The sequence below is a fragment of the Pristiophorus japonicus genome, chromosome 23, assembly GCF_044704955.1.
Source record: "Pristiophorus japonicus isolate sPriJap1 chromosome 23, sPriJap1.hap1, whole genome shotgun sequence".
NCBI lineage: Eukaryota > Metazoa > Chordata > Chondrichthyes > Pristiophoridae > Pristiophorus > Pristiophorus japonicus.
In genome coordinates this window covers 67,838,099-67,863,409 of record NC_091999.1, presented here as the reverse complement: position 1 = coordinate 67,863,409, position 25,311 = coordinate 67,838,099, and the positions used below count along the sequence as shown (strand labels likewise).

Sequence of the window (25,311 nt, the reverse complement as noted above, 5' to 3'; positions counted from 1 at the left end):
TGATTCCGGAGATGCGGGTGTTACCTTATGATGATAGATTGAGTAGACTGGGTCTTTACTCGTTGGAGTTCAGAAGGATGAGGGGTGATTTTATAGAAACATTTAAAATAATGAAAGGAATATACAAGATAGAGGCAGAGAGGTTGTTTCCACTGGTTGGGGAGACTAGAGCTAGGGGGCACAGTCTCAAAATACGGGAGAGCCAATTTAAAACCGAGTTGAGAAGGAATTTCGTCTCCAAGAGGGTTGTGAATCTGTGGAATTCGCTGCCCAAGGAAGCAGTTGAGGCTAGCTCATTGGATGTATTCAAATCACAGATAGATAGATTTTTAACCAATAAGATAATTAAGGGTTACGGGGAGCGGCCGGGTAAGTGGAGCTGAGTCGATGGCCAGATCAGCCACGATCTTGTTGAATGGCGGAGCAGGCTCAAGGGTCTAGATGGCCTACTCCTGTTCCTAAATCGTATGTTCTTATGTTCTTATGTTTATATTTCAGTGATAACCACTTTGTGGAAGCGCAGTTTCCGAAGGCAGGTGTGCTTGGTAAGACGATGTAAGACCTCTTCTCCCTGTAAGTGCGGAATGTGTATGGTCTGGAACTCCTGCTCAGTCTGGCACGTCATACATTGCACCTCTGCCTCATTCAGTTTCTCACTGTCTAATCTAGTGCTGAGTAAACTCACCAGCACACACTGGTTAGGCCGAATCGCCTGATTCTCTGCTCTATGTTCAATATAATATAACCCACTGAACTCGAGCTCAGCCCTTCCTGCCTACCTATGGTCGAGCCTCTCACTCTGGAAGATGCAATGTCTAGCTGGACTAAATAGCTGCAGTGACCCGTTACAGAAGAGTTCAGAGAGAATGCTCGTGTAGTATTTTCCCAAAAGTTCATGTGGGAATTTTCAATCAGAAATATTGCCGTGTCCGACAAACAGTGCTTGTCCCGCCACTGGGTGTATGATCAGATCACCAGCCATTCCTGGTGTAATTCAATGCAAGGGATTCTGCTGCTAAATATTTCATTCCTGGACTGCAAACAATGAGACCCGCTTCTGGGCTGCGATCAGACGTTCTGTTTATTAATTAATTGTACAATTGAGGTAACCGGATATTTCACCGCGCTCTTCAACTGCTCTCTGAACTTGGACTGGGTCACCCCGTAAATAAATGTGTTTGTACAGCAACTTTAATTCCGCAGTATAAATCCGACCTGTGTAAATTGATATAAAGAATCACTGTAATCTCTGGGATTTATTCCTGTAATGCTATAATAAAAGAAATCTATAACAATTATCAGCCACATCAGTATGAAGCTGCCGGATATGGTGAAGAGTAAAATGACAGACTTCCTCCTGCTCTCCATCTCTGGGTCACTGCCATTCTCCCCCTTGCTCTCACCCCTCAGTCCTTTACGGACTCGACTGGCCACTAAAATGTGTCTGACTGTCAGAGCGTTGAGCAACAAAATTACAACGAATGGTATCAGTGGGGTTAAAACCGTATCAAACCAGTCAAATCCTACCCAACCAGGCTCAGTATAATATGCTGGGATGAAGGAACAGTACCACGGAACATTGTCGATTATATATCCAGGTACAATTATAAAGTAGTAAGGAACGTTTTTTGAACAGAGCAGAATGGAGCTTGTTGCCAGAACCACAGCTGCAGTTCTCCCGGTGCAATATTTGGTGTTCAGCTTTTGCAAACAAATGGCCACAAATCGATCAAAGGTGAAAGTGACGGTGAACCAGACAGAACAGTCTGCGGCCGCACGGGTCAGGAAAAATAAAACACTGCACACAGGGGTGATATCCAGGAAACACACTGGGAAATAATACCAATTGATGCGCCGTAGTATGACCCCAGTGATGACCACCAGTAGATCCGCCGCTGCCATGGCCACCAGGTAGCGAGTGGTGCAGGTGGACAGACCGCACTTTCCCCGGGACAGGATCATAATCGCCACTAAATTCACTGTAATAAAAAGAAGGGAAAAGAGACGGTCAATTATTGGTCACATATTCTCGGTGACTGAGCCCAGACAGTAAGACCTGTGATTTAGCACAAAACTGGCCGGGTGGACGACGGGTCAGGGGATACCATGTCAAGTATATCATCACAACCTGGAGTATTGTGTAGGGTTTTGGTCTCCTAACTTGAGGAAGGAAATTCTTGCTATTGAGGGAGTGCAGCGAAGGTTCTCTAGACTGATTCCCAGGATGGCGGGACTGACCTATCAAGAAAGACTGGATCAACTGGGCTTGTATTCACTGGAGGTCAGAAGAATGAGAGGGGACCTCATAGAAACGTTTACATTTCTGACGGGACTGGACAGGTTAGATGCAGGATGAATGTTCCCAATGTTGTGGAAGTCCAGAACCAGGGGTCACAGTCTAAGGATAAGGAGTAAGCCATTTAGGACCGAGATTAGGAGACACTTCTTCACCCAGAGAGTGGTGAACCTGTGGAATTCTCTACCACAGAAAGGCCAATTCACTAAATATATTCAAAAAGCAGTTAGATGTAGTCCTTACTACTAGGGGGATCAAGGGGTATGGCGAGAAAGCAAAAATGGGGTACTGAAGTTGCATGTTCAGCCATGAACTCATTGAATGTCGGTGCAGGCTCAAAGGGTCGAATGGCCTATTCCTGCACTTATTTTCTATGTTTTTATGTTTCTATAACCCAATCTACCTCCAATCCACTGCTTCCGAATTTAGCTGCGACGGGGCAGTGGTTAGGAACCGAGCAATCCCAGCGGGCGGGTTGGCAATATAAATGTATTAATGCGGCTGGCAGCTTCTCGTATAAAGTATTTTACGGGTTTAACTTATTTTACGATTTAACTCTTGTTGGCTGTGTTTCCAAGGCCTCGGGATACCCGGCAGCTAAAGTGAGCCGAGGACAGTTTCGGGGACAAAGGAAGTGCCTTCGCGGCCCTGGTTGTGGGCCAGGAGCTGCAGGTGTTCCTTCCCCAAGGCTCCACACGCTCTCCCTCTCTCTCCCTCTGCTTAGACTACCTCCATACAAACGGTTGTAAATCTGATAAAATACAGAGAATGCAATAAACACGCACTATGTCAGGCAGTATCTGTGGAGAGAGAAACAGAGTTAACGTTTCAGGTGATAACCTTTCTTCAGTACTGGAATCCGTGAGAGATGAACAGTTTTAAGGCAATGTTAGAGGCAGAGAAAATTGTGGTAGGAGGAGGAAAGAACAAAGTTGAATGTCTTTGATGGGACGGTGGGCTGGAGTGATTCAACGGCAAAAGGGATGATGGTATAAGACAAATGGGACAACTAAAGGAACAGGAAATGAGTCCAGAGGAGATGTAAGTGGATAGAGCAGGATTACAGAGTGGGGCGGTGGGACGGTGGGGTGCAAGTTAACTCTGGCAAAGATCAGAAGGCTCCCATGGCCCGGGAATGCGGTGGAGAAAGATCAGTAGCTCCAAGGGGGGCGGACCAGCCGGCCTGCCTTCCACCTAGAGGTGATCCCAAGCACCAGCACACACCTCCTCCACTCCCAATGGCTCTCCTGAAGACATCCTTCATTACCAGCACATGCTGTCTGAGGAAACGGGAGCGGTCGTAATGTTCTGAAAAGTATCATCTCAGTTTTATGGCCGGGTTGCAATAAATGGATAATCGAAACATGTGCTGCTCTTCCCCATTGAGTTACAAAGGGGAACAGTTTAGAAGGTCGAAGGTAGAGATGTCAGACTGGGAGTGGGACGTAGAATTGAAGGGGCAAGTGACCTGGGGAGTGTGAGACAGAGGGAGGGAGAGAGACACGTTTCCAGACACAATGGAGAAGTTCAGAAATGTAATCACACAATCTCTGTTTCGTCCTCCCCAATCTACAGGAGACAGCATCGTGAACAGCGAATATATTATACTACATTGGAGGAAATACAAGTCTATCACTGCTTCAGATTGAAGGGCATGGACGATGGAATGAATGGAGGTGAAAGGGGAGGTGTTGCATCTCCTATGGTTTGAATAGGAAGGTCCGGTGGTTGGGGAGAACTGTTCGGGGCGATTCAGGAGTGGTCCAGGTTGTCGTGGAGGGACAAATCATTCGGAATGCTGAAAGGGGATATGTCTGGTGGTGGGAATAAGAAGGAAGGGACAGCAATGGCCGAGGATGAACTCTTGAATGTGGTGGTTGGTTGAGACCAATATGAGGACACGGGGACCCTATCATGGTTCCAGCAGGGACGATCAGGGGCGTTGAAAGTAAGGCAGCAAATTGGATTGACACTGCGGTGTGCCTTGTCCACCACAGTGGTGGGGAATACTCGGTTGAGGATAAATGCGGGAAATTGGATTGAGGGCCCTGTCCATAGAAACATAGAAACATCGAATATAGGTGCAGGATTAGGCTATTCGACCCTTCGAGCCTGCACCACCATTCAATAAGATCATGGCTGATCATTCCCTCAGAACCCCTGTCCTGCTTTCCGTCCAGACACCTTGGTCCCTTTACCGTAAAGGCCATACCTAACTCCCTCTTAAATATATCCATTGCACTGCATCAACAATTCTCTGCGGTGGGGTATTCCACAGGTTAATAACTCTCTGATTGAAGATTTTGCTCCTCACCTTGGTCCTAATTAGCTTACCAATTATCCTCAGACTTTGTCGCCTGGTTCCGGACTTCCCCAACATCAGGAACATACTTTAACTCTGTCCCCAAGTTCTAGATTCCCCCATGAGGGGAAACACCCTTTCTGCATCTTCCCTGTCGAGCCACCTCAGAATCTTATGCGTTTCAATAACATCACCGCACATTCTTCTAAACTCCAACGAATATATGCTCAACCTGTTCATCCTTTCCTCATATGTCAACACCTTCATCTCAGGAACCAGCCTGGTGAACCTTACCTGAACAGGGCATGGTCACTGCAGGAAGATAATCAACCAGAGTGTGTGGTCGACCGGGGAACTAGCCCACTACTGTAGCCCCTCAGCTCGAGTTATTGACTCAACTGGTCACAGTCTTCATGACTCTGCTTCGCCCCTCCTCTCCTACCCACTCCACGCTAGGTTACAGGCTCACAGGATCATGACCACAGAGGATGGGTACCCTCAGCTCAGAAAAAGGAAGACATGTTGTAAGCACTGGAGTGGGAGGTGGCTTCATCGGAACAGATGCAACGCAGGCAGCGACATTTGGAGAGTATAATAGATTCATTCTAGCCAGCTGGGTGAGAGTTCATGTAATCAAGGTAGCTCTCAGAGTCGGACGCAATATGATAGATATTGGTCGAGAGCCTGTCCTCAGAAATGGAGTTAGAGATGTTGCGGAAGATAAGGGAAGTGACTAACGGAGCATGTGAAGGAGAGAGATAGGCGCAAATTAGAAGCAAGTTCAGCACATAAGTATAATTATAATTATTAATAATAATATTTATAATAACGAATATTATTATTCATAATAATAACAATACATTTATTTATATCGTATGTTTAACCTAGTTAAACGTCCCAAGGCGCTTCAAAGCAGTGTTCACAGGACAAGACAGATACATATGACACCGATACAAAAAAGAAGAAATTAAGGCATATGAACAAAAGCTTGCTAAAAGAGTTGATTTTAAGGGACGTCTTTAAAATGGAAAGATGGTTAGAGAAGTTTAGAGGTTCAGGGAGGGATCCCAGAGTTGAGGGCCCAAACAGCTGAAGGTAAGGCCACCGATGGTTCAGCAGTATAATGAGGGATGTTCGAGAGGGCAACATTTGAAGAGCAGAGCTATCTTGAGGGGTTGTGAGTCTGAAAAAGATTACAGAGGTAGGGAGCTGCAAAGCCATGGAGAGATGTGTAAACAAGGATGAGAATTTTCAAAATCGAGCCGTTCTTTAACCGGGAGCCAATGTAGGTCAGTAAATATAGCGGTGAGGTGATCATTACTTTGTGTGAGTTCGGACATTTTCCAGTTCATGGCTAGAAAATGACATTACACGACCACAGTCATCAATGAACCAAAAAAATATGTGAAGGAGGGGACAGGAGTAGAATTGAAACATCGAAGATTCCTCCTATCCCAAGAAAAGGGAGCATAGCTCGGACCCATCCAAGCTCCCATACTGGCACCATTGGAGTTTGGGTATAGAACATTATTCAGACCAGATATCTAGCATTTTTACTTTCGGCAGGGGCTGTGCACTGGGGTTCGGATCAGCAATTTGCAAGGGTTTTCATTCCCAGCCCAAAGCCGGTAAGGGCGACACGACTTCCAGTGTGAATGGTGAGTGAATTAAATTGTAAATGGGGCACTCAGAATGTATAAGCGGGGATAGGCGCAGGGAAACTCGCCATCCGCTGCGAGTTTCAGGGAAGCTCGGGTTTACTGGGCTATACAATGTACAATGTGGACCATTTTCCATACCTTGGGAGCCCACTGTCAACAAGGGCAGACTTTGATGGCAGTGTCCAACACTGCCTTCAGTGTGCCAGTGCAGACTTCGGATGCCTGAGGAAGGAAGTGTTTGGAGACCTGGACCTCAACCCCCGGACCAAGCTCATGGTCTACAGGGCAGTAGTGATACCCGCCCTCCTATAATCTTCAGAGACATTGAATATTTACACCAGGCACGTCAAAGCACTGGAGAATTACCAACGCTGCCTCCGCAATTTCCTGCAAATTAATTGGCCTGTGTGGCGCACTAGCGTCTGTGTACTCGGTTAGGCCAACATCCCCAGCATCGAAGTATTAACCACAGTCAATCAGCTCTGTTGGGCGGGCCACATCGTCGGCATGCCTGACATGAGATTCAAAAAGTAAACGCTCCACTCGGTGATTCGTTATTGCAAGCGAGCCACAGGTGGGCAGAGGAAACGTTCCATGACACATTCAAAACCTACTTGAAGAAATGCAACGTCCCCACCTACACCTGGCAATCCCTGGCCCTCGCCAGCGCAAATGGGAGGAAAAGCATCCGCACGGCGCAGAGGACCTCCAGTATTGTCGCCGAGAGCAAACTGAAGCCAAGCGTAGATCGCGGAAGTAGCGCACAGCAAACCAGGCACCCCACACTCCCGTTCGTTCAACGAGCCCCTGCCCCACCTGTGAAAGAGAATGGAAGTCATGCATTGGACTCAAAGCCCTCTGGGAAGTAAGTTTTAGTGTGGAATCGACTCATCCTCGATTCCAAGGGTGCGCCTCAGAAGGGGCAGGAGAAGTAATAAGGATAAGGGGTAAGCCATTTAGGTCCGAGATGAGGAGAAACTTCTTCACTCAGAGAATGGTGAACCTGTGGAATTCTCTGCCACAGAAAGTTGTTGAGGCCAATTCACTAAATATATTCAAAAAGGAGTTCGATGAAGTCCTTACGACTGGGGGGATCAAGGGATATGGCGATAAAGCAGGAATGGGGTACTGAAGTTGCATGTTCAGCCATGAACTCATTGAATGGCGGTGCAGGCTCGGAGGGCCGAATGGCTTTCACCTGCACCTATTTTCTAAATTTCTATGTTTCTACGAACCACACTCAGTACATCCGACAGTGACACACACTCCCAGTAATACATGGTCACTGGCGTACGGTGTTCCACACCAGTCGGTGACCCACACTCAGTATATCCTACAGTGACACACACTCCCAGTAATACATGGTTATTGCGGTACGGTCTTCCACTGTGTTTAGAGACCCACGCTCAGTATATCCGACAGTGACACACACTCCCAATAATACATGGTCACTGGTGTACAGTGTTCCACAGCGGTTAGTGACCCACACTCAGTATATCGGACAGTGACAGACACTCCCAGTAATACATGGTCACGGGGGTACGGTGTTCCACACCGGTTACAGACCCACACTCAGTATCACCTACAGTGAAACACACTCCCAGTAATACATGGTCACTGGGGTACGGTGTTCCACACCAGTTAGTGACCCGCACTCAGTATAACCTACAGTGACACACACTCCCAGTAATACATGGTCACTGGGGTACAGTGTTCCACACCGGTTAGTGACCCACACTAAGTAGATGATACAATGACAGACACTCCTAGTAACACTTTGTCACTGGGGTACGGTGTTCCACAACGGTTAGTGACGCACACTCAGTATTATTGAGAGTGACAGACACTCCCAGTAATACATGGCCACTGGGGTACGGTGTTTCACTCTCGTTAATGGCCCACACTCAGTATATCCTACAGTGACACACACTCTCAGTAATACATGGTCACTGGCGTACGGTGTTCCACACCAGTTGGTGACCCACCCTCAGTATATCCTACAGTGACACAAACTCCCAGTAATACATGGTCACTGGGGTACAATGTTCCAGACCAGTTAGTGGCCCACACTCAGTATATCCTACAGTGACACACACTCCCAGTAATACATGGTTACTGCGGTACTGTCTTCCACTCTGTTTAGAGACCCATCCTCAGTATATCCTGCAGTGACACGCACTCCCAGTAATACATGGTCACTGGGGTACAGTGTCCACAACGGTTAGTGACCAACACTCAGTATTTCGGGCAGTGAAAGACACTCCCAGTAATACATGGTCACTGGGGTACGGTGTTTCACTCTAGATAATGACCCATACTCATATATGCTACAGTGACACGCACTCCCAGTAATACATGGTCACTGGGGTACGGTGTTCCACACCGGCCAGTGACCCACACTCAATATATCCTACAGTGACACACACTCCCAGAAATACATGGGGACTCGGCATGGTGTGCCACACAGGTTAGTGACCAACAGTCGGTACAGTTCTACAGTGACCAACACTCCCAGTAATGCATGATCACTGGGGTCTGATGTTCCACGCCGGGTAGTGACTCACACTCAGTAAATCATACAGTGACAGACACGCCAACTTATATATGGTAACTAGGTTAAAATGTTCCACACCGGTTCGTGACCAACACTCAGTATACCTACAGTCACAAACACTCCCACCACTACATGGTCACGCAGCGACGGTGTTCCACACCGGCTAATGACTAATAGTCGGTAGACACTCCCAGCAATACATGGTCACTGTGGTACAGTGTTCCATTCTGGTTAGTGACCCACGCTCAGGATACCTACAATGACACACTCCCAATAATACATGGTCACTGGGGCAGTGTTCCCCACCGTATCGTGACCCACACTCAGTACATTCTACAGTGACAGACACGCCCAGGAATACATGGATACTGGGTTACAGTTTTCCACACCGGTTAGTGAGCCACACAGAGTATATCTTACAGTGTCAGAAACTCCCAGTATACATGGTCACAGGTCTACGGTGTTCCACACCGGTTAGCGACCCGCACTCAGTATATCCTACAGTGACAGACACTCCCAGGAATGCATGGTCACTCGGGCACGGTGTTCCACACTGGTTAGTGACACACACTCAGTACATCGTACAGTGACAGACACTCCCAGTAATACATGGTCACTGGGGTATCATGATCTACCACCGGTAGTGATTCACACTCAGTAAATCCTACAGTGACAGACACTCCAACTAATACCTTCTCTCAGATAGTTGCACGGAGAAAGGACTGTTTCAAAAGTACGCAATATTCGAAGAAAGACAATAGCTTGATAATTCAATCATCCTGTTAGTTACAAACACAAGTTTATGTTCAGATGGAGCAACTGAATCAAACCACAGTGGTTATTCAGGCAATTTGTCTGAACGGAATGATATCACCGATCAGGTATCTGTATACCTGTGAACACTAGTCCAGGATGTAACATTATCAGTCAAAGGGCAAAACAAGAGACCAGCTCAAACACAGGTTTGCACAACTTCAATGCCTTTAGTCACTTACCAGGAACACCAATGACGGCAATGATTGTGTAGCATATTTTCTCTGCATATCGAATTGGAAGCATTTCCGTGTGAAACGATGTGCCTGTTCGTGCTGCAGGCAATCTCTCTTAATTATACTCTGAGGCGGTACAATTCCAATGCCTTTAAGTTATACCCTGCGGTCTCTCCACGGGGACATTGAGGTTGCAACATCGATCAAAATAGTTATATTTAAACTTGAACAAACAGATTACGACAGCCGATTTAAGACCCTGTTGTGAACGACTATATTTACTGCAGAGATTCAAATTGGAAAACCCAAAGACTGGCCAATTCTTCTCACATTAATTAACTCATGAAAGTTTCCAGCTGCATCCTCCCAGCAATTGTGTTGTTGTTTGAAAAACCATCAGGACAAACTGGAGATCGCATATTGTTTCGGGTGATGTTATTTACTCTGCTGTGGTCATTCAGTAATTACATTCCCAATTTTAAAGCTTCCCTCTCAGGGCTGTCCTCCTGCTCTCTGTGATGTGGCTGCTTTCTTTAACTGAAGCTATACAGTAGTTACTTTCCCAATGTTAGAGTTTCTCTCTCAGGTCTGCTGTACCACAAAGGGGGTCGTGGCTGCCCTTTTAAATGCAGGCATTCAGCAGTTAAATTACAAATGATAGAATGTCCTTCTCAAGGCGTTTCTACTGCGGTCTAGGAAGCGGCTGATCTCTTTAACTACTGAAATCCAGTTAAGCAATTAAAGTAATATGAGGGCCTGTATGATAGTCCTCAAACTAATACAAGCCCTCATATTCATTAACCCTCTCATACCCATATAGCAGCTCATGCACATGCGGTGTCTCATACTCGTAGATGACCTAAAAGTAATACAGCACCTCAAACTCATGCAGCAAAAACAATGCAAACTAATACAGCACTTCTCATCATACAGACACTCAAAATAATACAGCATATCAAACTAATGGAGAACCTCAAACTAGTACAGTCCCTCAAACCAAGAGAACCTCAAACTAAAACAACCCTTTAATATTACAAAGTACCTCAAACTAAAACTAAAACTAATACAACCCCTCAAACTACAAAGACAACTTCAAACTAAAATAAAACCTCAAAGTAGTAGAGAACCTCAAACCAATAAAGAACATCAAACTAACTTTTAAAAAAACCTATAGAGAACCTCAAAATAATACGGACCCTGAACATAATAAAGAAATGAAAACTAAAAAGACACTTAAACTAACAGAGACACTGAACTATTAAATAATCTCATACTAATATTGAAATTCAAACGAAGAAAGATCTTGAAACATATAAACTTAGAATTAGAGGGAACCTCATAATAATACACTCAAACGAATAGAGAACCTCAAACTAATAGGGACCCTGAAATAATCCACTCAAACTAATGGAGAGCCTCAAACTAATAGGTCTACTCAAAATAATCCAGATATTCAAACTAATAGAGAAACTCAAACTAATACAGCCCCAGCAAAGTAATAAAGAACATGAAACTAATAACAAACGTCAAAATAATACAGTCCAATAAAAGACATCACTTCAGACTAATAGAGAAACTTAGCCTAATACAGCCCATCAATCTAATGCACTCCCTCAAACTATTAGAGAAACTCAAACTAATAGAGAAACTCATACTAATAGAGAAACTCAAACACTCAAACTAATACAGACCCTGAAAATAATACAGCCCCTCAAACGAATACAGTACCTCAAAATAACACAATCCCTCAAACTAATATAGTCCCTCAGACTAATACAGCCCCACAAACTAATACAGACCCACAAACTAACACAGTCCATCAAACTAATGCAGTCCAGCAAACTAATACAGTCCATCAAACTAATACAGTCCCTCAAACTAATACAGTCCCTCAAACTAATACAATCCATGAAACTAATACGGTCCCTCAAACTAATACAGTCCCTCAAACTAATACAGTCCTCAAACTAATACAGTCCATCAAAGTAATACAGTCCCTCAAGCTAATACAGACCCTCAGACTAATACAACCCCTCAAAATAATACAGCCACTCAAACTAATACAGTCCCTTAAACTAATAGAGAACCTCAAACTAATACAGCATCTCTAACTAATACACACTCTCAAACTAATACAGCCCTCAAACTAATAAAGTCCCTCAAAATAAAACAGACCCCTAATCTAACAAAGACCCTTCAAACTAATACACTCCCTTAAACTAATAAAGACCATCAAACTAATACAGCCCCTCAAACGAACACAGTCCCTCAAAGTAATACAGTCCATCAAACTAACACAGTCCCTCAAACTAATACAGTCCATCAAACTAATACAGTCAATCAAACTCATCCAATCAACTAAACTAATAGAGACCTTCAAACTCATATAGTCCCTCAATCTAATACAGTCCCTGAAACTAATACAGTCCCTCAAACTAATACAGACGCTCAAATTACTACAGACCCTCAAACTGATACAGACCCTCGAACTAATACAGACCCTGAAACTAATAGATAACCTCAAACTATTACAGCCCTCAAACTAATACACACCCTCAAACTAATACAGCCCTCAAACGAATGGAGTCCCTCAAAATAAAACAGACCCCTAAACTAAAACAGACCCTTCAAACTAATACACTCCCTCAAACTAATAAAGACCATCAAACTAATGCAGCCCCTCAAACGAATAAATTCCCTCAAACTAATACAGTCCATCAAGCTAATACAGTCCCTTAAACTAATACAGTCCAGCAAACTAGTACAGTCAATCAAACTCATCCAGTCAACTAATATAGACCCTCAAACTCATACAGCCCCTCAATCTAATAGAGTCCCTCAAACTAATACAGTCCTCAGTCTAATACAGTCCCTCAAACTAGTGCAGCCCATCAAACTAATACAGTCCATCAAACTAATATATTCCCTCAACCTAATGCAGTCACTCAAACTAATGCAGTCCCTCAAACTAATACAGCCCCTCAAACTAATTCAGCCCCTCACTGATACAGTCCATCAAACCAATATAGTCCCTCAAACTAATAAAGTCCCTCAAACTAATAGTCCATCAAACTCATGCAGACCCTCAAACTAACACAGTCCATCTAACTAATACAGTCCCTCAAGCTAAAACAGACCCTCAGATTAATACAGACCTTCAAACTAATACAGACCCTCAAACTAATACAGTCCCTCAAACTAATACAGACCCTCATACGAAGACAGCACCTCAAACTATTAGAGACCCTCAAACGAATACAACTAATACAAGCTAATACAACTAATACAAACTAATACTAAGAGGTCACAGTCTAGTTCCACAGTGATCACAGTCAAGTGCCACAGGGATCACAGTCCAGTCCCACAGGTGTCACAGTCAAGTCCCACAGGCTTCACACTCCAGTCCCGCAGAGGTCACATTTCAGTCCCACAGGATTCACAGTCCAGTCCCACAGGAGTCACAGTCCAGTCCCACAGGGATCACAGTCCAGTCCCACAGGGATCACAGACCAGTCAGCCAGAGGTCACAGTCCAGTCCCATAGGCATCACTGTCCAGTCCCACAGGGATGACAGTCATGTCCCACAGTGGTCACAGTCCAGTCCCACAGAGGTCACATTCCAGTCCCACAAGGAGCAGAGTGTTGTCCCACAGTGGTCACATACCAGTCCCACAGGGATCACAGTCCTGTCCCACAGGGGTCAAATTCCAGTCGCACAGGGTCACAGTCCAGTACCAAGAGGTCAGAGTCCAGTACAACAGGGGTCACATTCCAGTATGACACGGATCACACGCCTGTCCCACAGGAGATACAGTCCAGTCACACGGAGATCACAGTCCAGTCCCACAGGGATGACAGTCCAGGCCGATAGAAGTCACAATCCAGTCCCACAGGTATCACACTCCAGTCCAAGAGGGGTCACAGTCCAGTTCACAGAGATCACAGTCAAGTCCCACAGGGATCACAGTCCAGTCCACAGGGATTACAGTTCAGTCCCACAGGGATCACAGTTCAGTCCAACAGGGATCACAGTCCAGTCCCACAGGGGTCACAGTTTAGTCCCACATGGGTCACAGTCCAGTCCCACAGGGATCACAATCCAGTCCCACAGGGGTCACAGTACAATCCCACAGGGATCACAGTCCAGTCCACAGAGATTGCACTCCAGTCCCACAGGGATCACAGTCCAGTCCCACAGGGATCACAGTCCATTCCCACAGGCTTCACAATATAGTCCCACAGGGCTCACAGTCCTGTCCCACAGAGATCACAGTCCCGACTCACAGGGGTCACAATCCTGTCCCACAGGGACGGAAGTCCATTCCCGCTTGGATCAAAGTCCAGACCCACGGGAATCACAGATAATCCCACAGGGATCACAGACCAGTTCCAAGGGGATCACAGTCCATTCACCCAGGGTTCACAGACCAGTCCCACAGGTGTCACAGTCCAGTCCCAAAGGGGACAGAGTCCGATCCCACAGAGATCAACTCCACTCCCACATGGTCACAGTTTAATCCCACAGGGGATACAGTTCAGTTCCACAGCGATCTCAGTCCAGTCCCACAGGGATCACAGTCCTGTCAAAGCGGGGTCATCGACCAGTCCAACAGGGATCACAGTCCTGTCCCATAGAGATCACAGTCCTGTCCCACAGGAATCACAGTCCTGTCGCACAGGTCACAGTCCAATGCCACAGGGATCAGAGTCTTGTAACACAGATGTCACAGTCCAGTCGCACAGGGATCACTCTACAGTCCCAGAGAGGTCACAGTCCAGTCCCACAGGAATCACAGTCAAGTCCCACAGGGATCACAGTCCAGTCCCAGAGAGGTCACAGTTCAGTCCCACAGGGATCACAGTCAAGTCCCACAGGTTTCACAGTCCAGTCCCACAGGGATCACAGTCAAGTCCCACAGAAATTATAGTCCAGTCCCAAGAGGTCACAGTCCAGTCCCAAGGGATCACAGTTCAGTCCAACAGAGATCACGGTCCAGTCCCACAGGGATCACAGTTCAGGCCACAGGAATCACAGCCCAGTCCCACAGGCATCGCAGTTCAGTCCCACAGGGGTCAAAATCCGGTTCACAGTGATTGCAGTCCAGTCCCAAAGGGATCGCAGTCCCATCCCACAGGGATCACAGTCCACTCCCATAGGTATCAAAGGCCAGTTCCACAGGGTAAACAGTCCAGTTCCACAGGGATCACAGTCCTGTCCCACAGGGATCACAATCCAGTCCCACAGGGGTCACAGTACAATCCCACAGGGATCACAGTCCAGTCCACAGGGATTGCACTCCAGTCCCACAGGGATCACAGTCCAGTCCCACAGGGATCACAGTCCATTCCCACAGGCGTCACAATATAGTCCCACAGGGCTCACAGTCCTGTCCCACAGAGATCACAGTCCCGACTCACAGGAGTCACAATCCTGTCCCACAGGGACGGAAGTCCATTCCGGCTTGGATCAAAGTCCAGACCCACGGGAATCACAGATAATCCCACAGGGATCACAGACCAGTTCCAGGGGGATCACAGTCCAGTCACCCAGGGTTCACAGACCAGTCCCACATGTGTCACAGTCCAGTCCCAAAGGGGGCAGAGTCCTATCCCACAGAGATCAACTCCACTCCCACATGGTCACAGTTTAATCCCACAGGGGATACAGTTCAGTTCCACAGGGATCTCAGTCCAGTCCCACAGGGATCACAGTCCTGTCAAAGCGGGGTCATCGACCAGTCCAACAGGGATCACAGTCCTGTCCCATAGAGATCACAGTCCTGTCCCACAGGAATCACAGTCCTGTCGCACAGGTCATAGTCCAATGCCACAGGGATCAGAGTCTTGTGACACAGATGTCACAGTCCAGTCGCACAGGGATCACTCTACAGTCCCAGAGAGGTCACAGTCCAGTCCCACAGAGATCACAGTCAAGTCCCACAGGGATCACAGTCCAGTCCCAGAGAGGCCACAGTTCAGTCCCACAGGGATCACAGTCAAGTCCCACAGGTTTCACAGTCCAGTGCCACAGGGATCACAGTCAAGTCCCACAGAAATTACAGTCCAGTCCCAAGAGGTCAGAGTCCAGTCCCAAGGGATCACAGTCCAGTCCAACAGAGATCACGGTCCAGTCCCACAGGGATCACAGTTCAGGCCACAGGAATCACAGCCCAGTCCCACAGGCATCGCAGTTCAGTCCCACAGGGGTCAAAGTCCGGTTCACAGTGATTGCAGTCCAGTCCCAAAGGGATCACAGTCCCATCCCACAGGGATCACAGTCCACTCCCATAGGTATCAAAGGCCAGTTCCACAGGGTAAACAGTCCAGTTCCACAGGGATCACAGTCCTGTCCCACAGGGATCACAGTCCATTCCCACAGGTATCATAGTCCAGTCACTCAGGGATCACAGTGCTCTTCCACAGGAATCACAGTCCAGTCCCACAGTGATTACAGTCAAATCGCACAGGGATCAATGTCCAGTCCCACAGTGATCACAGTCCAGTCCCACAGGCATCACTTCTTTTCCCACAGCAATCACAGTCCAGTCTCACAAGGATCAATGTCCAGTTCCACAGGGTTCACAGTCCAGTCCCAAAGGCATCACAGTCCAGTCCCACAGGGATCACCGTCCCGTCCCACAGATATCACAGTTCAGTCCGACAGGGATCAAAGTCCAGTCCCATAAGGATCGCAGTCCCGTCGCACAGGGGGCCCAGTCCAGTCCCACAGAGATCACAATCCAGTCCCACAGGGTTCACAGTCCAGTCCCACAGGTATCAAAGTCCAGTCCCACAGTGGTCAGTGTCCATTCCCACAGGGATCACAGTCCAGTCCCAAAAGGGTAACAGTCCAGTCCCACTGGGATCACTCTCTAGTCCCAAAGTGATCATAGTCCAGTCCCACAGGGATAACTCTCCAGTCCCAAAGGGATCACAGTCCTGTCCCACAGGGGTCACAGTCCAGTCCCACAGGGATCAGAGTCGAGTACCATAGGGATCGAGGTTCAGTCCCACAGTGATCACAGTCCTGTCCCACAGGGATCACACTCCAGTCCCACCGAATCACAGAACAGCCCCACAGGGATAACAGTCAAGTCCCTCAGGTGTCACAGTTGAGTCCCACAGGGGTCACAGTCCAGTCCCAAAGGGATCACAGTCCTGTCCCACAGGGATCACACTCCAGTCCCACCGAAGTCACAGAACAGCCCCACAGGGATAACAGTCAAGTCCCCCAGGTGTCACAGTTGAGTCCCACAGGGGTCACAGTCCAGTCCCAAAGGGATCACAGTCCTGTCCCACAGGGATCACCGTCCAGTACCACAGGGATCACAGTGCAGTCCCACAGGGATCACAGTCCAATCCCACAGGGGTAAAAGTCCAGTCCCACAGGGATCACAGGCCAGTCCCACAGAGATCACAGTACCTTCCCACAGGGGTCACAATTTAGTCCCACAGGGATCACAGTCCAGTCCCACAGGGATCCCAGTCCAGTCCCAAAGGGGTCACAATTTAATCCCACAGGGCTCACAGTCCTGTCCCACAGAGATCACAGTCCCGTCCCACAGGGGTCACAATCCTATCCCACAGGGACCAAAGTCCAGTCCCGCGGGGATCATTGTCCAGACACACGGGAATCACAGTCCAATCCCACAAGGATCACAGACCAGTCCCAAGGGGATCACAATCCAGTAACCCAAGGTTCACAGACCAGTCCCACAGGTGTCACACTCCAGTCCCAAAGGGGTCAGAGTCCTGTCCCACAGATCTCAAGTCCACTCCCACATGGTCACAGTTTAATCCCACAGGGGACACAGTTCAGTTCCACAGGGATCTCAGTCCAGTCCCACAGGGATCACAGTCTTGTCAAAGCGGGGTCATAGACCTGTCCCACAGGGATCACAGTCCTGACCCACAGGGATCACAGTCCTGTCGCACAGGTCACAGTCCAATGCCACAAAGATCACACTCTTGTGACACAGAGGTCACAATCCAGTCGCACAGGGATCACACTGTAGTCCCAGAGCGGTCACCGTCCAGTCCCACATGGATCACAGTCCAGTCCCAGAGATGTCACAGTTAAGTCCCACAGGGATCACAGTCAAGTCCCACAGGTGTCACAGTCCAACCCCACAGGGATCACAGTCAAGTCCCACAGGAATTACAGTCCAGTCCCAAGGGGTCACTGTCCAGTCCCACAGGGATCACAGTCCTGTCGCATAGGGATCACAGTCAAGTCCCACAGGTGTCACAGTCCAATCCCACAGGATCACAGTCAAGTCCCACAGGAATTACATCCAGTCCCACAGGAGTCACAGTCCAGTCCCACAGGGATCACTCTCTAGTCCCAAAGGGATCACAGTCCAGTCCGACAGGAATCACTCTCGAGTCCCAAAGGGATCACAGTCCAGTCCCACAGGGGTCACAGTCCACTCCCAAGGGGTCACAGTCCAGTCCCACAGAGATCACAGTCCTGTCGCATAGGGATCACAGTCAAGTCCCACAGGAATTACAGTCCAGTACCAAGGAGTCAAAGTCCGGTCCACAGTGATTGCAGTCCAGTCCCAAAGGAATCACAGTCCCGTCCCACAGGGATCACAGTCCATTCCCACAGGTATCACAGTCCAGTCACTCAGGGATCAGAGTGCAGATCCACAGGAATCAAAATCCAGTCCCACAGGTAGCACAGTTCAGCCCCTCAAGAACCACATTCCCGTTCCACAGGGATCACATTCTTTCGCACTGGGATCACCGTCCAGTCCCACAGTGATCACAGTCCATTCCGAAATGTATCACAGTCCAGTCCCTCTGGTATCACAATCCACTGCCACAGGGATGACAGTCCAGTTCCACAGGGATCACAGTCCATTCCCACAGGGATTACAGACAAATCACACAGGGATCACAATCCATTCCAACAGGAATCACAGTCCAGTCCCTCAGGGATCACTGTCCCGTCTCACAGAGATCACAGTCTTGTCCCACAGGGATCACAGTCCAGTCCCAAAGGGATCGGAGTCCAGTACCCCATGGATCAATGTCCAGTCCCACAGTGATCACAGTCCTGTCCCACAGGAATCACATTCCTTTCCCTCAGAGATCACAGTCCAGTCTCACAAGGATCAATGTCCAGTTCCTCAGGGTTCACAGTCCAGTCCCAAAGGCATCAGAGTCCAGTCCCACAGGGATCACCGTCCCATCTCACAGAGATCACAGGCCAGTCCGACAGGGATCAAAGTCATGTCCCATAAGGATCGCAGTCCTGTCGCACAAGGGGCCTAGACCAGTTCCACAGGGATCACAGTCCAATTCCTCAGGGATCAAAGTTCAGTCCCGCAGCGATCGCAGTTTAGTCCCACAGGGGTCACAGTCCTGTCCCACAAGTATCACAGTCCAGTCCCACAGAGATCACATTCCAGTCCCATAGGGTTCACAGTCCAGTCCCACAAGTATCAAAGTCCAGTGCCACAGCGGTCAATGTCCATTCCCACAGGATCACAGTCCAGTCCCACTGGGGTCACAGTCCAATACCACAGGGATCACTCTCCAGTCACAAAGGGATCACAGTCCAGTCCCACAGGAGTTACAGTCCAGTCCCACAGGGATCACTCTCTAGTCCTAAATGGATCAAAGTCCAGTCCCACAGGAATCACTCTCGAGACCCAAAGGGATCACAGTCCAGTCCCACAGGGGTCACAGTCCAGTCCCACAGGGGTCACAGTCCAGTCCCACAGGGATCATAGTCCAGTCCCTCAGGTGTCACAGTTGAGTCCCACAGGGGTCACAGTCCAGTCCCACAGGGATCACAGTCCTGTCCCACAGGGATCACAGTACAGTCCCACAGGGATCACACTCTAGTCCCACAGGAATCACTCTCGTGTCCCAAAGGGATCACAGTCCAGTTCCACAGGGATCACAGTGCAGTCCCACAGGGATCACAGTCGAGTACCATAGGGATCGAGGATCAGTCCCACAGGGATCACAGTCCTGTCCCACAGGGATCACCCTCCAGTCCCACCGACGTCACAGAACAGCCCCACAGGGATAACAGTCAAGTCCCTCAGGTGTCACAGTTGAGTCCCACAGGGGTCACAGTCCAGTCCCACAGGGATCACAGTCCTGTCCCACAGGGAACACCGTCCAGTTCCACAGGGATCACAGTGCAGTCCCACAGGGATCACAGTCCAATCCCACAGGGGTAAAAGTCCAGTTGCACAGGGATCAGAGTGCAGTCCCACGGGGATCACAGGCCAGTCCCACAGAGATCACAGTCCCTTCCCACAGGGGTCACAATTTAGTCCCACAGGGATCACAGTCCAGTTCCACAGGGATCACAGTCCAGTCCCACAGGGGTCACAATATATTCCCACAGGGCTCACAGTCCTGTCCCACAGAGATCACAGTCCCGTCCCACAGGGGTCACAATCCTATCCCACAGGGACCAAAGTCCAGTCCCGCGGGGATCATTGTCCAGACCCACGGGAATCACAGTCCAATCGCACAAGGATCACAGACCGGTCCCAAGGGGATCACAATCCAGTAACCCAAGGTTCACAGACCAGTCCCACAGGTGTCACACTCCAGTCCCAAAGGGGTCAGAGTCCTGTCCCACAGAGATCAAGTCCACTCCCACATGGTCACAGTTTAATCCCACAGGGGACACAGTTCAGTTCCACAGGGATCTCAGTCCAGTCCCACAGGGATCACAGTCCTGTCAAAGCGGCGTCATCGACCAGTCCAACAGGGATCACAGTGCTGTCCCATAGAGATCACAGTCCTGTCCCACAGGAATCACAGTCCTGTCGCACAGGTCATAGTCCAATGCCACAGGGATCAGAGTCTTGTGACACAGATGTCACAGTCCAGTCGCACAGGGATCACTCTACAGTCCCAGAGAGGTCACAGTCCAGTCCCACAGGGATCACAGTCAAGTCCCACAGGGATCACAGTCCAGTCCCAGAGAGGTCACAGTTCAGTCCCACAGGGATCACAGTCAAGTCCCACAGGTTTCACAGTCCAGTCCCACAGGGATCACAGTCAAGTCCCACAGAAATTACAGTCCAGTCCCAAGAGGTCACAGTCCAGTCCCAAGGGATCACAGTTCAGTCCAACAGAGATCACGGTCCAGTCCCACAGGGATCACAGTTCAGGCCACAGGAATCACAGCCCAGTACCACAGGCATCGCAGTTCAGTCCCACAGGGGTCAAAATCCGGTTCACAGTGATTGCAGTCCAGTCCCAAAGGGATCGCAGTCCCATCCCACAGGGATCACAGTCCACTCCCATAGGTATCAAAGGCCAGTTCCACAGGGTAAACAGTCCAGTTCCACAGGGATCACAGTCCTGTCCCACAGGGATCACAGTCCATTCCCACAGGTATCACAGTCCAGTCACTCAGGGATCACAGTGCACTTCCACAGGAATCACAGTCCAGTCCCACAGGTAGCACAGTCCAGCCCCTCTAGAACCACATTCCCGTTCCACAGGGATCACATCCATTCCCACAGGGATCACCGTCCAGTTACACAGTGATCACAGTCCAATCCCACAGGTATCACAGTGCAGTCCCTCTGGTATAACATTCCAGTCCCACAGGGATCACATTCCAGTTGCACAGGGATCACAGTCCATTCCCACAGGGATTACAGTCAAATCGCACAGGGTTCAATGTCCAGTCCCACAGTGATCACAGACCAGACCCACAGGCATCACTTCTTTTCCCACAGCAATCACAGTCCAGTCTCACAAGGATCAATGTCCAGTTCCACAGGTTCACAGTCCAGTCCCAAAGGCATCACAGTCCAGTCCCACAGGGATCACCGTCCCGTCCCACAGATATCACAGTCCAGTCCGATAGGGATCAAAGTCCAGTCCCATAAGGATCGCAGTCCCGTCGCACAGGGGGCCCAGTCCAGTCCCACAGAGATCACAATCCAGTCCCACAGGGTTCACAGTCCAGTCCCACAGTTATCAAAGTCCAGTCCCACAGTGGTCAGTGTCCATTCCCACAGGGATCACAGTCCAGTCCCAAAAGGGTAACAGTCCAGTCCCACTGGGATCACTCTCTAGTCCCAAAGTGATCATAGTCCAGTCCCACAGGGATAACTCTCCAGTCCCAAAGGGATCACAGTCCTGTCCCACAGGGGTCACAGTCCAGTCCCACAGGGATCACAGTCGAGTACCATAGGGATCGAGGTTCAGTCCCACAGTGATCACAGTCCTGTCCCACAGGGATCACACTCCAGTCCCACCGAAGTCACAGAACAGCCCCACAGGGATAACAGTCAAGTCCCTCAGGTGTCACAGTTGAGTCCCACAGGGGTCACAGTCCAGTCCCAAAGGGATCACAGTCCTGTCCCACAGGGATCACACTCCAGTCCCACCGAAGTCACAGAACAGCCCCACAGGGATAACAGTCAAGTCCCTCAGGTGTCACAGTTGAGTCCCACAGGGGTCACAGTCCAGTCCCAAAGGGATCACAGTCCTGTCCCACAGGGATCACCGTCCAGTTCCACAGGGATCACAGTGCATTCCCACAGGGATCACAGTCCAATCCCACAGGGGTAAAAGTCCAGTCCCACAGGGATCACAGGCCAGTCCCACAGAGATCACAGTCCCTTCCCACAGGGGTCACAATTTAGTCCCACAGGGATCACAGTCCAGTCCCACAGGGATCACAGTCCAGTCCCACAGGGGTCACAATTTAGTCCCACAGGGCTCACAGTCCTGTCCCACAGAGATCACAGTCCCGTCCCACAGGGGTCACAATCCTATCCCACAGGGACCAAAGTCCAGTCCCGCGGGGATCATTGTCCAGACCCACGGGAATCACAGTCCAATCCCACAAGGATCACAGACCAGTCCCAAGGGGATCACAATCCAGTAACCCAAGGTTCACAGACCAGTCCCACAGGTGTCACACTCCAGTCCCAAAGGGGTCAGAGTCCTGTCCCACAGAGATCAAGTCCACTCCCTCATGGTCACAGTTTAATCCCACAGGGGACACAGTTCAGTTCCACAGGGATCTCAGTCCAGTCCCACAGGGATGACAGTCTTGTCAAAGCGGGGTCATAGACCTGTCCCACAGGGATCACAGTCCTGACCCACAGGGATCACAGTCCTGTCGCACAGGTCACAGTCCAATGCCACAATGATCACAGTCTTGTGACACAGAGGTCACAATCCAGTCGCACAGGGATCACACTGTAGTCCCAGAGCGGTCACCGTCCAGTCCCACATGGATCACAGTCCAGTCCCAGAGATGTCACAGTTCAGTCCCACAGGGATCACAGTCAAGTCCCACAGGTGTCACAGTCCAATCCCACAGGGATCACAGTCATGTCCCACAGGAATTACAGTCCAGTCCCAAGGGGTCACTGTCCAGTCCCACAGGGATCACAGTCCTGTCGCATAGGGATCACAGTCAATACCCACAGGTGTCACAGTCCAATCCCACAGGATCACAGTCAAGTCCCACAGGAATTACAGGCCAGTCCCACAGGAGTCACAGTCCAGTCCCACAGGGATGACTCTCTAGTCCCAAAGGGATCACAGTCCAGTCCGACAGGAATCACTCTCGAGTCCCAAAGGGATCACAGTCCAGTCCCACAGGGGTCACAGTCCAGTCCCAAGGGGTCACAGTCCAGTCCCACAGGGATCACAGTCCTGTCGCATAGGGATCACAGTCAAGTCCCACAGGAATTACAGTCCAGTACCAAGGAGTCAAAGTCCGGTCCACAGTGATTGCAGTCCAGTCCCAAAGGAATCACAGTCCGTCCCACAGGGATCACAGTCCATTCCCACAGGTATCACAGTCCAGTCACTCAGGGATCAGAGTGCAGATCCACAGGAATCAAAATCCAGTCCAACAGGTAGCACAGTTCAGCCCCTCAAGAACCACATTCCCGTTCCACAGGGATCACATTCTTTCACACTGGGATCACCGTCCAGTCCCACAGTGATCACAGTCCATTCCGAAAGGTATCACAGTCCAGTCCCTCTGGTATCACAATCCACTGCCACAGGGATGACAGTCCAGTTCCACAGGGATCACAGTCCATTCCCACAGGGATTACAGACAAATCACACAGGGATCACAATCCATTCCAACAGGAATCACAGTCCAGTCCCTCAGGGATCACTGTCCCGTCTCACAGAGATCACAGTCTTGTCCCACAGGGATCACAGTCCAGTCCCAAAGGGATCGGAGTCCAGTACCCCATGGATCAATGTCCAGTCCCACAGTGATCACAGTCCTGTCCCACAGGAATCACATTCCTTTCCCTCAGAGATCACAGTCCAGTCTCACAAGGATCAATGTCCAGTTCCTCAGGGTTCACAGTCCAGTCCCAAAGGCATCAGAGTCCAGTCCCACAGGGATCACCGTCCCATCTCACAGAGATCACAGGCCAGTCCGACAGGGTTCAAATTCATGTCCCATAAGGATCGCAGTCCTGTCGCACAAGGGGCCTAGACCAGTTCCACAGGGATCACAGTCCAATTCCTCAGGGATCAAAGTTCAGTCCCGCAGCGATCGCAGTTTAGTCCCACAGGGGTCACAGTCCTGTCCCACAAGTATCACAGTCCAGTCCCACAGAGATCACATTCCAGTCCCATAGGGTTCACAGTCCAGTCCCACAAGTATCAAAGTCCAGTGCCTCAGCGGTCAATGTCCATTCCCACAGGATCACAGTCCAGTCCCACTGGGGTCACAGTCCAATACCACAGGGATCACTCTCCAGTCACAAAGGGATCACAGTCCAGTCCCACAGGAGTTACAGTCCAGTCCCACAGGGATCACTCTCTCGTCCTAAATGGATCAAAGTCCAGTCCCACAGGAATCACTCTCGAGTCCCAAAGGGATCACAGTCCAGTCCCACAGGGGTCACAGTCCAGTCCCACAGGGATCATAGTCCAGTCCCACAGGGATCACAGTCGAGTACCATAGGGATCGAGGTTCAGTCCCACAGGGATCACAGTCCTGTCCCACAGGGATCACACTCCAGTCCCTCCGAAGTCGCAGAACAGCCCCACAGGGATAACAGTCAAGTCCCTCAGGTGTCACAGTTGAGTCCCACAGGGGTCACAGTCCAGTCCCACAGGGATCACAGTCCTGTCCCACAGGGATCACAGTGCAGTCCCACAGGGATCACTCTCTAGTCCCAAAGGGATCACAGTCCAGTCCCACAGGAATTACTCTCGTGTCCCAAAGGGATCACAGTCCAGTTCCACAGGGATCACAGTGCAGTCCCACAGGGATCACAGTCGAGTACCATAGGGATCGAGGATCAGTCCCACAGGGATCACAGTCCTGTCCCACAGGGATCACCCTCCAGTGCCACCGACGTCACAGAACAGCCCAATAGGGTTAACAGTCAAGTCCCTCAGTTGTCACAGTTGAGTCCCACAGGGGTCACAGTCCAGTCCCACAGGGATCACAGTCCTGTCCCACAGGGAACACCGTCCAGTTCCACAGGGATCACAGTGCAGTCCCACAGGGATCACAGTCCAAT

The 25,311-nt window shown here is 49.6% G+C and overlaps 1 pseudogene; it reads right to left on the bottom strand.

The window, feature by feature from the left end:
- Nucleotides 1-1,068: 1,068 nt before the first annotated feature.
- LOC139235591 (probable G-protein coupled receptor 139) lies at nucleotides 1,069-9,872 on the bottom strand (annotated as a pseudogene).
- Nucleotides 9,873-25,311: the final 15,439 nt, after the last annotated feature.